This window comes from Hipposideros armiger, unplaced genomic scaffold, assembly GCF_001890085.2.
Source record: "Hipposideros armiger isolate ML-2016 unplaced genomic scaffold, ASM189008v1 scaffold_256, whole genome shotgun sequence".
NCBI classification, from domain to species: Eukaryota; Metazoa; Chordata; class Mammalia; order Chiroptera; family Hipposideridae; genus Hipposideros; species Hipposideros armiger.
In genome coordinates this window covers 2,099,879-2,109,306 of record NW_017731606.1, presented here as the reverse complement: position 1 = coordinate 2,109,306, position 9,428 = coordinate 2,099,879, and positions in this window count along the sequence as shown.

The following is a 9,428-nucleotide window of genomic DNA, read 5'->3' as shown; positions in this document are numbered from 1 at the left end:
CGCTACCGCGGCTCGGGCCGCCGCCCCCGGCCCTGACCCGGTCCCCGCGGTCGCTGCGGCTGCCGTGACGGGGCAGGGGGGCACCGGGCCGCCCCGCGCCGCATCCTGGACGCCCTCCCCTTCGCCGCTACTGCCAGCCGAGAGCGCCGCGGCCCGAGCGAGCCTGGAGGAGGGCGGAGAGCTCTGAGGAGAGCCCCCACCGCGGAGCCCTCCCGCTGCGCCTGCGCAGGCGCTGTCGGGGAGGGGGCAGGCGCCTGGCTGAAAGGATGACGTGATGCTCTTTGGGCCCCGCGGGCCGCAGATTCCCCCGCGGTCGCCGCAGCGCGGCCGGCCACTACCGTGTTGCTCGCAACCGCCACTCTCTCGGGGCTGTGCCTCCTTTTGAGAGGGTTGACGAGGTATGGGATGAATAGCCGCGTCCCGCAGAGCTGGGACCCGGGCCCATGCTCCGCCCTCACCTCCGCCTCCCACTAGAGTTCGGAGATCGGCTCACACTACTAGCCCTGTCACAGGCATAGGGTAGCAGGACTGAGCTTCGAAGCCCACCTCATCCTCTCCCCAGGCTGTCGGCCGAGACCCCAGATAGCGCCTTCTCCCTGCGCCCACTACCTGGCGTCCGTGCCCGGCCCTTTCCCCAATACAGCTATGGATGTCCCCTGTTTGGGCGGTGGTGGATCAGATCGTCCTATATTTACCGTTGTTTTACAAATGGGGAAACTGAGGCTCAGAAAGAAGCAAGAACTTGACCGAAGGGGGAATAGACACTATATATGGAGTCTAAGAACACCTGGACTAGAATCCTGGGCTCGTGGTCAGCTCCCTGCTCCCTCACCCCCACCTCAGCCAGGCCTTTCCCTACGCACCACGCTGTCACCTTTTCTCTCCTTGAGCCTCCAATGGCCCCTACCACTTAGGTCCCCACCCCCGACCCCACCCCCACCCCTCAGGTCTCAGAATTCTCAGACCCATCCCTGATCCGGTACTCCCAAGAGAAGGGGGAAGGGGATGGATGAGGAGAAGAGAAACCTTGGTCCTTCCTTGTCTTGGGACCCTCTGATTTGATTTCCCACACAAAGTAAGCAGGAAACTGGAGATCAGAAGAAGCCAGGAAGCTAATATATAGTAGAGTGATTGCTAACATGGGCTCTAAAAACAGAATGCTCAGATTTGAGTCCCGACTTTGTCATTTACTGTGTAACCTTGGGCAATCTAAGTTCCAGCAGTCATGGTTTTTGTGAAGGTTACATAAGATAAATGTACATACAGGTAAAGTGGTCAGAATAGTGCCTGGAACATAGAAGGCACTCCATAAATATTATAAATTATTATTATTCCAGCAAGAGGTATGCTCAAGATTGCCTCTGGCAGGCTGCTAAGGGCCCTAGAAGGCAACTGGCTTCCCCAAGGGCTGATTCTGGGCTCTCTCCTGGCTTCTCTCCTGGGTACTTGTCTCAAGCATTGATTCCCTTAGGGAGGGTGGCCTGAAGGTCACAGCCAACGTCACTCGGAACCATAGCACCTGCTCCTCCCTGTATGAAACCTGTCTGAACTTGTGGAAGAAAAGTGGGGAGGAGAAGGCTGCTTCACAAAGCCCATTTAGGATGATGCCCCACCCTATCCTGTATACTGGGGACATGGAGACAGTAGAGGGGTCTCAGAGAGCTAAATAATTACAGAGCACAAAAGAGGGACATCTCTCCAGGTTGGGAGATGGTCAGGGAAGACTTCTCAGAAGGAGGTATAGTCTGACTTGAGTTCCAAAGCTCCTAGAGGAATTCTTCAGGTAAAAAGGAGAAAGAAAGAAGATGGTTCAGGAAGCATGTGCAACAGATTAAAATGCCACATGCAGTCAACGGTAAGTAATTCATTTTGATGGGAGATGGAGAATTAAAAGGGGATGAAATCAAAGAAAGAGGAGAGGGACAGAGCAGGAAAGGCTTCCAATGACAGGCTAAAGAATTTGTCCTATAAAGTGTGCATGTGAGGGGGAGGTAAATAAATTTAAGTCAAGGAGTGACAAGAACTGACCCACGTCTTAGAATGATCTTAGAAGAAGGGACATGAAAAAGGATTAAATGTCCTCAATTTGAAAGTTCAGAGACTTTTTATCCAATGCATCTAGGGTGATCAGGTGCTGGGAGACCTCTTATACTTACTAAACTTATAAAACAAAAATTAGAAACAAAAGCCTGACTGTATTAATTTGCCCTGGGAAATGTAACTGCTCAGAGGCCCAGAATACTCAACTGTAAAGTGATCTCCTTCCCAGTAGGAAATATATTTGGTAGAGTGATTGCTTCTTTGAGAGTCGGGGGAAAAACAACAACAACAACAACAAATAGAGCTGGATGCTCTTAAGACTTAGTGTTTAAATCCCCACATCCAATTTTACTAGCTGCGTGAGCTGAGGCACGTCAGTTAACCTGTCTGAAATGAGAATAATCGTTCCTACCCAAGATTGCTTTTAAGATTCATAAATTAATTTAAAAAGGAATTTTAAATATCTAGAACATATATACTCTTAATAAGTGGCATCCTGGGGTACCCATTTCAGCATGAAGGACGTGAGAGAGAACAAGTGGACATCTGAGTGAAGATAATTCCAGGAAAGGGCGTGAGCCAGAAGTGTGGAGTGTGCAAGGAGCAGTAAGAAGGCTAGGGTAGATGTAATGTACAGCATAGGGACTATAGTCAATAATATCATAATAACTTCGTATGGTGTCAGGTGGGTAACTAGACTTATTGTGGTGGTCACTTCATTAGGTATATAAATGTTGAATAATTATATTGCACATCCTGAAACTAATATAATACTGTATATTAACTATATTGTAATGAAAATAAATTTTAAAGAAAAGTACTCATCACAAGAAAAATATTTTGAATCTGTATAGTGATGGATGTTAGCTAGACTTATTTTGGGGATCATATTGCAATATATACAAATATCAACTCATTATATTGTACATCTGAAACTAATATAATATGTCAATTATATCTCAATAAAAAGAAGGAAAGAAAGCCTGGGTACTTCCTCCTTTGGCAACAGGGAGAGATTCAAACCTCACAAGCCCATGAACATATTCAGAAACTCTAACCCTGAACTCACATCTTAACCACAGTTAAAAAACAAACAAACAAACAAAAAATCCAAGCCTCTGAAAGTGTGAAACATTCTGTTGCATAAAGTCCAGATACTTACTAAACATGTTTTGAAAAACACTTTGTAACTTTATAAGTTACTTCTATCTTTATTGAGTATTGCTATATAATGATATCCATAATGGAAAAACTGGGAAATAAAAACAAATTCATATTGTATAAAATGCAATGATATATACAATGCATGTAATAAATCATTTATTTTAAACATAAAGAAAAAAGTATACAATGTTTATTAATAAATTAGTTTCTTTTCCTTTGCTTAATATATATATATATATATATATATATATATATTCAACAATTTTTTTTTAATATCAATTTGAAGGGATACCCTGCTTGGGACAAAAAGGTCCATAACCCATCCCCACCTCAGAATTTAGAAAGCCCAAAATGAGTCAATTATTTATGCCTCCCCTCCTGCACCTCCCTTCCCACCCATTTTCTCTGATCTGTGTAAGTTAACATATACAAAACCTCCTCCCTGAGCCTGATAACAGCCCTAGCAATTCAGGCCTTAGACTGGGGCCCTGATGCCCCAATTTCAACCAGCACTTCTGAAAGGAAGAGCTACGTGGGTCTAAAAATCCCTGAGCCAACGGCCTTTGTCCACTTTAAAAAAGCTCAGGAAAAAGGAGCTTCCCCACCTTCACCTTTCAAACTAGGCCTGCCCTGGGCCCAAAGGGAAAAGCAATGGTGCATTAGGCAGATGTGAGGACCCTCATCTGGCCTGACATACTATATAGGCAAAGAGGCTGGGACAGCCCCCCTAACCTTCCCATCTGTACATTCTTTTTTTTTTTTTTTAAATTAGGGAATTGGGGGAGGGGAACAGTGTCGGGGAATTGGGGAAGTGGACCAGCTAAGTTGTTTTTCTTCAATCTTTGTTGTGGAGGGCGCCAGTCGCCATCTGGCTTCCCGTCAGAGGCAGCTCGTGGCCTCTAAGCTCAAGGTTCTGTGTTCAATCTTAGTTGCAGGTGGGCGTAGCCACCATCCCATGCAGGAGTCGAACCAGCAGCCTTGTTGTTAAGAGCACACGCTCCATCCACTGAGCCATCCGGGTGGAAGCTCAGCTTAAGGTGCCGAGTTCAGTCTTATTGCGGGTAGGCATAGCCCACCATTGAACAGACAATCTTGTTGTTACACCAGCTGAGCCATCCTGCCACCTGTTGGCAGCTCAGCGACAGCTCAGCTTGGGCACAGCGTCACTGGTCCATGTGGGAATCTAACCGGGGGCCCTGTTGCTCAGAGCTCGCACTCTTAAGCCAACTCTTAACCAACTGGGCCACTCGGCGACCCCCATCTGTACATTCTTACCTTGGCTCCAAGTAGAGCCTCTGAAGACAAGATAGGACTAAGGCTGAATTCCAAGCTAATACCAGGTTAATTGTCCTCTTTCACCTGTTGACCCCCTTCAAGGCCAAGTTCATGCCCCACCTCTTATTAGCATCCTACTCTGGATTCCTAGAGCCCTCTCCATCTCTTCACACAGGGCCTTGATACCAGCCACTCAGTTTCCTTCGCCAAAAGCAATCCATGTTAACAATGCCTTCTTTATTCTTCTAGAGATAGTTTATGCTTATATCAGCAGAGCACTTCCTCCACCAAGTCTGGGATCAACTTGACTCCACCCAGCAGAACCTGCCCACTCCCCAGTTCACAGTACAGCACTCAAGAAAGATCAGCTAGGGGCCTGCCGAGTGGCGCTATGGTTAAGAACTGGCTTGGGACGCCAGAGGGCCCCGGTTCGGATCCCACATATGAGGGCCAGTGACACTGCCCTCCACAGCTAAGATGCTGAACAACAGCTCAACCTGGAGCTGGGCTGCCCTGAGTCGCCGGCAATGGTGCCGGCTGTAGCCCCTGTGGCAGTGGGTTGCCGTGGGCTACCGTACGTAGCCAGCAGCCAGCGTGAGCGGCCGTCCAGAAGCCGGTGACTGATCTGCCTCGCCCGGGAAGAGCGCAATGATGGTGCCAACTTGGGCCAGTGAAGCAACGTCCTCCACAACTAGATTGAAGAACAAAATGACAGCAACTTGTCTGTTCCCCTCCCCCCAATTCCCCAGCACTGTTCCCATCCCCACAATTCCCCAATAAAAATCTTTTAAAAAAGAAAGATCAGTGGGCCGGCCAAGTGGCTCAGTTGGTTAAGAGCACAAGCTCTGAGCAAGGGTTTCCAGTTCGATTCCCACATGGGCCAGTGAGCTGCACCGGAGCTGAGCTGCCAACAGGTGGCAGGATGGCTCAGCTGGTGAGAGCACGTGCTCCTAACAACAGGGTTTCCGGTTCGACTCCCCGCAAGGGATAGTGGGCTATGCCCACCCACAACTAAGATTGAACATGGCACCTTGAGCTGAGCTGCCCTGAACTGCCAATGGACAGCGGATGGCGACTGGACTTGGAGCTGAGCTAGTTGCGCCCTCCACAACTAAGATTGAAGGACAACAACTTGGCTGTTTCCCTTCCCCAACTCCCCAACACTGTTCCCCTCCCCCAATTCCCCAATAAAGTAAAAAATAATAAATAATTTTAAAAAAAGATCAGCTGATGAACCTACAGGTACTCAAAACCCTTCCTCTCCAATGCTCAATGAAGAATTCATCATGTGCAAACTGAAATGAATCCCACTGATCATATAATAGATAAAACCGTAAGCTTCACAATATGGACTTTCATAAGACTAGAAACACAAATACGGCTAGCTATAGAGTGACACACCCACAACCATCTCTGGCAGACAGCTTTCTCTGTACAGTGATCCATCTCTATGAAAGGAGTCACACACACTTTGCTTTCCCATGTTGTACTGTCCCCCAAAACCTTGCTCATTAACGTCATTGGGCTCCTCATGTCTCTCAATGACATAAGCTCTCTAGATTGGTTAAAAATCACGCATCACCCTTCAGCCATCATTACTTATAGCAACAAAGAAGCCCCAAAGAAGAGTCAGCATCAAGTAGCATCTGATGCCGTTGCATGGGGAACTATGAAGTTGAGCAACAGGAGGAACAAATTGCAGATAATGTCCACAAGTGGTGCAACTTTCCCAAAAGCAGAGCATGAGCACATGCATGTACTTGTACATATGCATCTATGTACATGTCTGTTGGAACTTCTTTATATGTGAGTGAGCATTTGTGTCTGGGGTGATCATGTATGTGTATGTGCTTATATATATTAGATTATAGCTTGTGTATTTGCATGTAAATAATCGCATGTGCATTGTGTGTGTGTGTGTGTGTGTGTGTGTGTGTGTGCGCGCGCGCGCGCGTGTACCTGAGGAAGCTGAGAAGGGTGGGGTGGCTAAACCAGATAAGCAGAGGGGAAACTTTGATCCTTGACAAACCCAAGAGTGACTCACTGGTGGTCCCTTCTGTCCCCTCCCTCCCCCCCCCCCATTCTGCTAGGTTGAGAGCCTTTTGAGAGTCTGGGTGGATGGCCTTACATGTGTAGCCTCCAGTGCTCTCCCTTAGACTGTGAACACAGGGGTTTCGCTATTCCCATCAACTTGAGGGCCAAAAGCTTCCTGGGAAAGGCCAGATGGTCTAGTGAGGGAAAGTGAAAGGCCCTTGGAGCAGATCCCAAAAGGAAGCTATATATAACTATGGCTGAGCTCTCAAAGATTTGGGGGGTGAGGAAGAGGATGGGAGGGGGTGATGGAATTGTTATATATCTTGATTTTAGTGGTGGTTACACAATTGTTTATGTTTGTCAAAACTCACAGAGCCACACACTAAAAAGAGAGAATTTTATTGTATGTAAATTGTACCTTAATAAAAAATGGGGAAAGATCTATACAATTAATAATTGAATATTTTAGTATTTTCCCCCTGACTATAAACAAAAACATACAGAGTCATACCATCAGTTTTCTAGGTTATATCAACCTGCCTTTAGTATGACAGATAGGGAAAAAATGTACAAGAATTATTATATAGAGAAAAATTAATATTTAATGGTTGAAATGATTACACTTATAAGAATGAATGTGACCTAATGAAATAGCACAAGACTTTTAACACATTAAGAATTAGCTGTAATCAAAATAAACTGAATTCTAAAGTTCAGAGCATTATGTCCTAGATTTCATTTGTGGGATACTTTGCTTTATTCATACATAAGATGCTCTGCTTTTAAGAGTATAGTTTAATGTACTCTGTGACAAAGAAGAGATGCTATTAGGTCACTAGTAAGTGTAGAGGTTACAAAACAATTATTAACAATTGCTATTAAATACAACATATTCACAATAGCCAATAACCTTTTGGTAAATATTGATGACGTGGTTTGGGTGTTTTCTATGAGTCTGAATAAAGGTTTATTAAATTTCAGGAAGAAGAGGAGAATGAGGAAGAAAAAAGTAGTTGCCCACTCATGGGGATTGAGAAGGAGCCTGGCTTAGGAACTAGGAAACCCGAGTTAGGATCCTAACAACCCTGCAGTTTACTCAGATGATGCGACCTCAGGCAGGTCCCTCACTCTCTCAAGTCTTTGACTTACCCACATCTAGAAGAAGGGCCTGGCTGAAAGCAGGGTTTCCAAAAGCAGCATCTACGAGAGTCCTTCTATTGTTTTCCTACCCCCAGGGACCCTATAATTAGAAAGATGAAACAAACTGCATTTATAGTCAGTTTTCCCATTTTTAAATTTTACATTAAGCTGATGTTCAAAACTTTTAATTAGCACAAGATATCTGGAACACAAAGAGTTAATATAACTCCAGCCAAAAGCAAAAATAAATAAATAAAGGTTTTTATTTGTCTTTGTTTTGTTGTTGTTTGTTTGTTTGTTTGTTTGTTTGCCTGTATAGACTTCTCCTGGGTGAAAATATTTGTCAAATGTTGGAACTGGCCAAAAGCCCCCATCTTAGTAATCTTCATGGGTTGCTAGAGACAAGACAATATAAAGTGAAGAACTACTGGTTTTGATTCTCAGCTGAATGCCTCCGAGGCTGGGATTCAGATGTGTGCCTGGGCCAGCCACTGGCCTGCCACCTCGACTCCTGCCTGCTGCCCACGAAGTTTGCTAAGCTCAGGTTGTGGGTTGTCAGCATGTGTGCCACTGACCTTGGGGACACTGAGGGTAACAGCCAGAGCTGCCACTCACATTTATACAGACTAAGCATCGTCCAACACACCATTCATTGTAGTCATTATGAATTTACATAGTTATTGTGACAGCTTTCCAACAGATGGCAGTAAAGTATCTTAAGAAAGGGGCACCTTTTTCTGGTTCACTCAAAGTCACAGTATGAGCTAACAGTGGGGCTGCCTTTTTACTGCATTGCCCAATGTGGTGTTGGTAAACAGCAGCACACAGGAAGTATAACTAGGCTTCACCAAACTAGGAAATCAACACCAGTTGTGCTCTCTCTCTCTCTCACATGGCTCCTTTCTGTCCCTTTGCTTCCTCCTCCTTCACTTTCCATCCTCACTCATCTATATACTGAATATAGTAGTTGGCAGTCAATATCCATTACTACCTCCTTATGTTATGCCGAGGGCCAGCCTCATGGGCGTTTCACCTACGCAAGGCTCTGTATTCAGAAAGGCCACACATTTGGTTTAGTGCTCTGCTGTTGCCATCATAAAATTCTTAACAATTTATCTTGGAGCTTGTGTTTTGTAAGTGAAATCTGATGGGGCAAAGGACCATGCACATGAGCAGACGCTGTATGAGCAATACGCACATCTGCTGTTCTTGTGTCCTCATTCCCATACAGCGTTTGTAAAACTCCACAAGCAGAGAACTCCAGGGGACCTGTGATAGCTGGTGGTTCAGCAAGACTCAAGAAGCCAGTATAAGGTAATGTTATGTCTACCACTGCCTAAGGACGAGTGCTGACTATCCCAACATGCTATGCCTTCCATTCAAACCAGCACTCCCTTCCAATGCAGAAAGAAGCCAATGGCATTCTAAGAAACACAAATGACCAAGGAATCCTATTGCATTCTTTTTTTTTTAAGTAGACCAATTTATTTTTCTGTATATTTCATAAGTATAATTTTGGAAGGGCTATTTGTCAAAAAGCCCTATCACATTCTTATTTATGTGACTTCCCTATAGTAACCAACCACTTGCTAAAAATGACACAGAAGGGGGCCGGCCGAGTGGCGAGATGGTTAAGAACTGGCTTGGGACACCCGAGGGCCCCGGTTCAGATCCCATATGTGAGGGCCAGTGACACTGTCCTCCATAGCTAAGATGCTGAACAACAGCTCAACCTGGAGCTGGGCTGCTGTGAGTCACCGGCGACGGCGTAGGCT